A 7,769-nucleotide genomic window follows, 5' to 3' on the forward strand; every position below is an offset into this window, starting at 1 on the left:
CAGCTTCCAGAGGAGATCAGATGTGCTGGAACCAGCTTCCAGAGGAGATCAGATGTGCTGGAACCAGCTTCCAGAGGAGATCAGATGTGCTGGAACAGCTTCCAGAGGAGATCAGATGTGCTGGAACAGCTTCCAGAGGAGATCAGATGTGCTGGAACAGCTTCCAGAGGAGATCAGAGATGAGACATGCTGGAACAGTTTCCAGAGGAGATCAGATGTGCTGGAACAGCTTCCAGAGGAGATCAGAGATCAGACGTGCTGGAACAGTTTCCAGAGGAGATCAGATGTACTGGACCAGCTTCCAGAGGAGATCAGATGTGCTGGAACAGCTTCCAGAGGAGATCAGAGATCAGACATGCTGGAATAGTTTCCAGAGGAGATCAGATGTGCTGGAACAGCTTCCAGAGGAGATCAGATGTGCTGGAACAGCTTCCGGTGGAGATCAGATGTGCTGGAACAGCTTCCGGAAGAGATCAGATGTGTTGAAACAGCTTCCAGAGGAGATCAGATGTGCTGGAACAGCTTCCAGAGGAGATCAGATGTGCTGGAACAGCTTCCGGAAGAGATCAGATGTGTTGGAACAGCTTCCAGAGGAGATCAGATGTGCTGGACCAGCTTCCGGTGGAGATCAGATGTGCTGGAACAGCTTCCGGAAGAGATCAGATGTGTTGGAACAGCTTCCAGAGGAGATCAGATGTGCTGGAACAGCTTCCAGAGGAGATCAGATGTGCTGGAACAGCTTCCAGAGGAGATCAGATGTGCCTTTAACAGCTTCCAGAGGAGATCAGAGATCAGACATGCTGGAACAGTTTCCAGAGGAGATCAGATGTGCTGGAACAGCTTCCAGAGGAGATCAGATGTGCTGAAACAGCTTTCAGAGGAGATCAGATGTGCTGGAACAGCTTCCAGAGGAGATCAGATGTGCTGGAACAGCTTCCAGAAGAGATCAGATGTGCTGGAACAGCTTCCAGAGGAGATCAGATGTGCTGAAACAGCTTCCAGAGGAGATCAGATGTGCTGAAACAGCTTTCAGAGGAGATCAGATGTGCTGGAACAGCTTCCAGAGGAGATCAGATGTGCTGGAACAGCTTCCAGAGGAGATCAGATGTGCTGAAACAGCTTCCAGAGGAGATCAGATGTGCTGAAACAGCTTCCAGAGGAGATCAGATGTGCTGGAACAGCTTCCAGAAGAGATCAGATGTGCTGGAACAGCTTCCAGAAGAGACCAGATGTGCTGGAACAGCGTCCAGAGGAGATCAGATGTGCTGGAACAGCTTTCAGAGGAGATCAGATGTGCTGGAACAGCTTCCAGAGGAGATCAGATGTGCTGGAACAGCTTCCAGAAGAGATCAGATGTGCTGGAACAGCTTCCAGAGGAGATCAGATGTGCTTGAACAGCTTCCAGAGGAGATCAGAGATCAGACGTGCTGGAACAGTTTCCAGAGGAGATCAGATGTACTGGACCAGCTTCCAGAGGAGATCAGATGTGCTGGAACAGCTTCCAGAGGAGATCAGAGATCAGACATGCTGGAATAGTTTCCAGAGGAGATCAGATGTGCTGGAACAGCTTCCAGAGGAGATCAGATGTGCTGGAACAGCTTCCGGTGGAGATCAGATGTGCTGGAACAGCTTCCGGAAGAGATCAGATGTGTTGAAACAGCTTCCAGAGGAGATCAGATGTGCTGGAACAGCTTCCAGAGGAGATCAGATGTGCTGGAACAGCTTCCGGAAGAGATCAGATGTGTTGGAACAGCTTCCAGAGGAGATCAGATGTGCTGGACCAGCTTCCGGTGGAGATCAGATGTGCTGGAACAGCTTCCGGAAGAGATCAGATGTGTTGGAACAGCTTCCAGAGGAGATCAGATGTGCTGGAACAGCTTCCAGAGGAGATCAGATGTGCTGGAACAGCTTCCAGATGAGATCAGATGTGCTGGAACAGCTTCCAGAGGAGATCAGAGATCAGACATGCTGGAACAGTTTCCAGAGGAGATCAGATGTGCTGGAACAGCTTCCAGAGGGGAACAGCTTCCAGAGGAGATCAGATGTGCTGAAACAGCTTTCAGAGGAGATCAGATGTGCTGGAACAGCTTCCAGAGGAGATCAGATGTGCTGGAACAGCTTCCAGAAGAGATCAGATGTGCTGGAACAGCGTCCAGAGGAGATCAGATGTGCTGGAACAGCTTTCAGAGGAGATCAGATGTGCTGGAACAGCTTCCAGAGAAGATCAGATGTGCTGAAACAGCTTCCAGAGGAGATCAGATGTGCTGAAACAGCTTCCAGAGGAGATCACATGTGCTGGAACAGCTTCCAGAAGAGATCAGTTGTGCTGGAACAGCTTCCAGAAGAGATCAGATGTGCTGGAACAGCGTCCAGAGGAGATCAGATGTGCTGGAACAGCTTTCAGAGGAGATCAGATGTGCTGGAACAGCTTCCAGAGGAGATCAGATGTGCTGGAACAGCTTCCAGAAGAGATCAGATGTGCTGGAACAGCTTCCAGAGGAGATCAGATGTGCTGGAACAGCTTTCAGAGGAGATCAGATGTGTTGGAACAGCTTTCAGAGGAGATCAGATGTGCTGGAACAGCGTCCAGAGGAGATCAGATGTGCTGGAACAGCTTCCAAAAGAGATCAGATGTGCTGGAACAGCTTTCAGAGGAGATCAGATGTGCTGGAACAGCTTCCAGAGGAGATCAGATGTGCTGGAACAGCTTCCAGAAGAGATCAGATGTGCTGGAACAGCTTCCAGAGGAGATCAGATTTGCTGGAACAGCTTCCAGAGGAGATCAGATGTGCTGGAACAGCGTCCAGAGGAGATCAGATGTGCTGGAACAGCTTCCAGAAGAGATCAGGTGTGCTGGACCAGCTTCCAGAGGAGATCAGATGTGCTGGAACAGCTTCCAGAGGAGATCAGATGTGCTGGAACAGCTTTCAGAGGAGATCAGATGTGCTGGAACAGCTTCCAGAGGAGATCAGATGTGCTGGAACAGCTTCCAGAGGAGATCAGGTGTGCTGGAACAGCTTCCAGAGGAGATTAGATGTGCTGGAACAGCTTCCAGAGGAGATCAGAGATCAGACATGCTGGAACAGCTTTCAGAGGAGATCAGATGTGCTGGAACAGCTTCCAGAGGAGATCAGATGTGCTGGAACAGCTTCCAGAGGAGATCAGATGTGCTGGAACAGCTTCCACAAGAGATCAGGTGTGCTGGAACAGCTTCCAGAAGAGATCAGGTGTGCTGGAACAGCTTCCAGAGGAGATCAGATGTGCTGGAACAGCTTCCAGAGGAGATCAGAGATCAGACATGCTGGAACAGCTTCCAGAGGAGATCAGATGTGCTGGAACAGCTTCCAGAGGAGATCAGATGTGCTGGAACAGCTTCCAGAGGAGATCAGATGTGCTGGAACAGCTTCCAGAAGAGATCAGATGTGCTGGAACAGCTTCCAGAGGAGATCAGATGTGCTGGAACAGCTTCCAGAGGAGATCAGATGTGCTGGAACAGCTTCCAGAGGAGATCAGATGTGCTGGAACAGCTTCCAGAAGAGATCAGGTGTGCTGGAACAGCTTCCAGAGGAGATCAGATGTGCTGGAACAGCTTCCAGAGGAGATCAGATGTGCTGGAACAGCTTCCAGAGGAGATCAGATGTGCTGGAACAGCTTCCAGAGGAGATCAGATGTGCTGGAACAGCTTCCAGAGGAGATCAGATGTGCTGGAACAGCTTCCAGAGGAGATCAGATGTGCTGGAACAGCTTCCAGAGGAGATCAGATGTGCTGGAACAGCTTCCAGAGGAGATCAGATGTGCTGGAACAGCTTCCAGAGGAGATCAGATGTGCTGGAACAGCTTCCAGAGGAGATCAGATGTGCTGGAACAGCTTCCAGAGGAGATCAGATGTGCTGGAACAGCTTCCAGAAGAGATCAGGTGTGCTGGAACAGCTTCCAGAGGAGATCAGATGTGCTGGAAAAGCTTCCAGAAGAGATCAGGTGTGCTGGAACAGCTTCCAGAAGAGATCAGATGTGCTGGAACAGCTTCCAGAGGAGATCAGGTGTGCTGGAACAGCTTCCAGAGGAGATCAGATGTGCTGGAACAGCTTCCAGAGGAGATCAGATGTGCTGGAACAGCTTCCAGAGGAGATCAGATGTGCTGGAACAGCTTCCAGAAGAGATCAGATGTGCTGGAACAGCTTCCAGAAGAGATCAGGTGTGCTGGAACAGCTTCCAGAAGAGATCAGATGTGCTGGAACAGCTTCCAGAGGAGATCAGATGTGCTGGAACAGCTTCCAGAGGAGATCAGATGTGCTGGAACAGCTTCCAGAAGAGATCAGGTGTGCTGGAACAGCTTCCAGAGGAGATCAGATGTGCTGGAACAGCTTCCAGAAGAGATCAGGTGTGCTGGAACAGCTTCCAGAGGAGATCAGGTGTGCTGGAACAGCTTCCAGAGGAGATCAGATGTGCTGGAACAGCTTCCAGAAGAGATCAGGTGTGCTGGAACAGCTTCCAGAAGAGATCAGGTGTGCTGGAACAGCTTCCAGAGGAGATCAGATGTGCTGGAACAGCTTCCAGAAGAGATCAGGTGTGCTGGAACAGCTTCCAGAGGAGATCAGGTGTGCTGGAACAGCTTCCAGAGGAGATCAGATGTGCTGGAACAGCTTCCAGAAGAGATCATGTGTGCTGGAACAGCTTCCAGAAGAGATCATGTGTGCTGGAACAGCTTCCAGAGGAGATCAGGTGTGCTGGAACAGCTTCCAGAGGAGATCAGATGTGCTGGAACAGTTTCCAGAAGAGATCAGATGTGCTGGAACAGCTTCCAGAGGAGATCAGATGTGCTGGAACAGCTTCCAGAGGAGATCAGATGTGCTGGAACAGCTTCCAGAGGAGATCCTACAGTCACACTCACATCCAGACTCAGAAGACTTCTGTTTAGCTGTGCATTTACTACTTTAACTCATTTTACTCTAATTAATTGTATAACTGTATAATTTATCTATTTTTACTCCTTTTATAACTGTTTTAACTTCCTTTGCTTTCATGTTGTGCTTATTTTCTATGCAAAGCACTTTGAATTGCAATAGTTTGATATTTTAATTTGTTCAATTCTAAATCATTTTGAATAACTGTTTTCATTGTCCTTGCTTGTATTTTGTGATTATTTATTCCTTTCTATGTAAAGCACTTTGAATTGCCATAGTGTATGAAATAGGCTGTATAAATAAACTTGCCTTGCCGACTCTAATAACAGGCCATCATCACAGGATGCATCATCATTCTCTGCATGCTAAACTCATCTCTAAATATGCTACAATTTATCAGTAAATGCGCACTGTTCTTCTTACTCCAGTGTGTTAATATACACTCTTCAAAATAAAGCAGAGATGTTAGAAGAACCATGTCTGGTTCCCCAAAGAAGCTTTTAGTGTTCAGTTCTTAAAATAACCACTTTTCTTTCAGAGCCATATATTTCTTAGTATAAGGAATGTTTTAATAATCTAAAGAACCTGTTAAAGGTTAACCTGTTAAGAGTGTGCATATATTATACAAGATATTATAATAGATATATATTAAGATATAAGTTAAGATATATATTAACCTGACTTAAACTTACAAGCATAATTAAGGAAACCAAGCTTTTAATGTTGTTTATGTGTCTATGTGGTGTTTAATACGCTTTAAGACACACCATGTGTAAGTTCATAAGTCGACAGCATTGCTGAGTATTTCCTCCTTAAAACTGCAGTGAACCAAAGACAGTCTCAAAAACACGGTTTGAAATCGCTGGTGTTTCTGACGTCACAAACGACCTTGTAACCAATCAGATCAACGTGTGATCGTCAACCAGTGGATCTCTGAGCTGAGTGAGTGAGTGGAGGCGGGGCTCATTTGCATATTCATAGAACCGCGCATACTAAATGAGGCAAGGGTGTCGAGTTACATTCAAGATATTTTAAGGCATGAAGAATTTTTTTCAAGGAAAAAAACAAAACATTTTAATGGATTAAATTATTGACTACAGGGGGACTTTAGCCTATTTCTCACTGCCTCAGATTTCCCTGAATGCTTAATACGGCACAGATTCTAAAATAGATCAGATCTTCGCATCTTTGTTGGATGACGTCAATGTGATGAGAAAGGGTGTTCACTTTCTAATGGCGTGGAGGGAAATGTCACCAGGAAAGGTAGGTTACATCATCACTATGAATAGGATTATAGTCCACTGAATTCTTGTGAATCAAACTCACATCTGCAGTTCCGTACAATGTGGGAGGATCTGCAATACACTGAGACGACAGGTCTGAAGAACAACCTTGAACCTAGAGAAACAAATGATGCCATAACCAGCTTTAGTGGCTCACTGTGCAACAAACTGAAGAGGAATCAATATCCTCAGCATCCTTCACACTGGCAGGAGGATCTTGTCAATCATCGTTGGCGGTTTAGTATTAGTACGAGTGTATTAGTATCTCATATCTCAGTCTGCTGGCTTCTTCTGTGAGCAAACGCCACTGACCTCTACCACTTTACCAGCGTGTCACGCGACCACAGTCTCATCAGCTTGTAAATATAGATTTGCCTAATACTTACTCATTGCTAATAGCATATGCATTAGACAAATGAGAGCTACAAGCCTAAGGGGGTTTATTGAATACGCCGTACCTTGGAAAATTAATTATAGCCCATGGTGTTGTATTAAATGTCAGCTGGGTTCTGCTTCAGAGGAACAGGAAGGATCAACGGTCAAGTCATTTTACATGGTGAAAAATGCACGACTGTGATTGAAGAAAAAAATCTAAAAATATAAATATGCATCCTATTAATGTCCAAAAGGTTATTTATTGATTTTATACTTAAAGGGATAGGACTCAGAAATTTCAATTACCCCATGATTTACTCACCCTTTAATCGTCCTCTGTGTAAATGACTTTCTTCTTTCAGACGAATGCAGCCTTCTGTTGGAAACTAGTCATTTTATTTTATTAAAGTTTTAAATAATGGATATTTTTCTTACACAAACACATGGCTTCACTTCAGATGGCCTTTATTAACTCCTGGATCCGTGTGGAGCACTTTTATGATGGACAGATGCACTTTTATGATGGACAGATGCACTTTTATGATGGACAGATGCACTTTTATGATGGATATATGCACTTTTATCATGGACAGATGCACTTTTATGATGGACAGATGCACTTTTATCATGGACAGATGCACTTTTATGATGGACAGATGCACTTTTATGATGGACAGATGCACTTTTATGATGGATAGATGCACTTTTATGATGGACAGATGCACTTTGATGATGGATAGATGCACTTTTATGATGGACAGATGCACTTTTATGATGGATAGATGCACTTTTATGATGGACAGATGCACTTTGATGATGGGCAGATGCACTTTTATGATGGATGGATGCACTTTTATGATGGACAGATGCATGCACTTTTATGATGGACAGATGCACTTTTATGATGGACGGATGCACTTTTATAATGGATGGACAGATGCACTTTTATGATGGATAGATGCACTTTTATGATGGACAGATGCACTTTTATGATGGACAGATGCACTTTTATGATGGACAGATGCACTTTTATGATGCACTTTTATGATGGACAGATGCACTTTTATGATGGACAGATGCACTTTTATGATGGACAGATGCACTTTTATGATGGACAGATGCACTTTTATGATGGACAGATGCACTTTTATGATGGATAGATGCACTTTTATGATGGACAGATGCATGCACTTTTATGATGGACAGA

The sequence above is a fragment of the Rhinichthys klamathensis genome, unplaced genomic scaffold (genome assembly GCF_029890125.1).
Source record: "Rhinichthys klamathensis goyatoka isolate OS25496 unplaced genomic scaffold, OSU_Roscu_1.1 h1tg000600l_1, whole genome shotgun sequence".
NCBI classification, from domain to species: domain Eukaryota; kingdom Metazoa; phylum Chordata; class Actinopteri; order Cypriniformes; family Leuciscidae; genus Rhinichthys; species Rhinichthys klamathensis.